Source organism: Orycteropus afer, unplaced genomic scaffold, assembly GCF_000298275.1.
Source record: "Orycteropus afer afer isolate SDZICR_OR568_19922 unplaced genomic scaffold, OryAfe1.0 scaffold00246, whole genome shotgun sequence".
In the NCBI taxonomy this organism is placed as follows: Eukaryota; Metazoa; Chordata; class Mammalia; order Tubulidentata; family Orycteropodidae; genus Orycteropus; species Orycteropus afer.
Window position 1 is genome coordinate 2,212 of NW_006921833.1, and position 1,403 is coordinate 3,614.

Below are 1,403 nucleotides of genomic sequence, written 5' to 3' on the forward strand. Positions count from 1 at the left end.
TGAAAAATATTGAACGATTCTATGGGCATAAGTTGAACAGCATAGGAAACATCAAAACAAGTTTGAAGGAATAAATAGAGTCATTGTACCAAAAATAATTGGTCAACTAGTTGCTCTTCAGGTTAGGAATTGAACCCATTCCTGTGGCTGCCAGCCAAACAAAAGACAGGCAGATGAGCTGAATATTTACAATAGGTAGATATACTCCTTGGAGAGATCAATCATAAAAAAATAGAAGGGCTGTGTATGCACAGGGAGACGCTTGGGGGGTAAGAGTGCATGAGAGGGAAGGACACAGGGAAGAGCTAACTATGGGGAGGAAATGGGAAGAAAGTTGTTGCATTGTGGGAAATTGAAGTAAATGTCATAAGACAAAGTGTATGTGAACTACTGTATGGAGAATGAATTTGCTCTATAAACTTTCACCCAAATCAAAATAAAAATCAAAAACAAAAAAGGAAAAATAAATGGTCAGATCTATCACAAAATATCTCTTTAAAAGGTTAAAAGGAAATGTATCACTTGGAGGACTAAAGTTTGCCTGACTCAAGGTATGGCATTTTCACTCACCTCACATGCATGCAAAAGCTGGACAATTAGTAAGGAAGAGTGAACAAGAAATGATGCATTTGATTATGATGTTGGCAGAGAATATTGAATATATGCTGGACTGCGAGAAGAATGAACAAATCTTTCTTGGAAAAAGTAAAGTCAGAATGCCCCTTAGAAGTAAGGATGGTGATACTTTGTCTTATATATAATAGACAAGTTGTCAGGAGGGACAAATCTGTGTTGAAGGACATCATGCTTGGCAAAGTGAAAAGAGGAAGACCCTCAATGAGATGGATTGACACAGTGGCTGCAGTAACAGGCTCAAACATATCAGGGATTATGAGGGTGGTGTAAAACTGAGCAGTGTTTATATCTGATGTACTTGAGGTCACTGAGTCAGAATTTACTCAATAGTACTTACCAACAAAAACAGTGAGCCTGGGAAAGAGTGCAGATGAAAATGGAGAGTGGATAGATACAAATAGTACAACCCTGTACAATTATTATTATTATTACTTTGTTATTGAAGTAGTGATAAATATTTAAAATGGGCAATACAAGGAAATCTCTGGTGGTATAATGGTTAAAGCATTTGGCTGTTAATGAAAAGATCCATGTTTCAAAGCCACCAGACACTCTGTGGAAAAAATTTAAGACAGTCTGATTCCATAAAGATTTACAGCCTTGGAAACGCTATGGGATTTGCTATGAATTGGAATTGACTTGATGGCAGGGGAGTTTTTTGGTGGGTTTCTACAAGGGATTGGTAAGATCAAAGTCATGGTCTTTTCAATCAATTTATTCATATACATGCAAAAGTTAAATAGTGAAAAAGGAAGACAGAGAAGAAT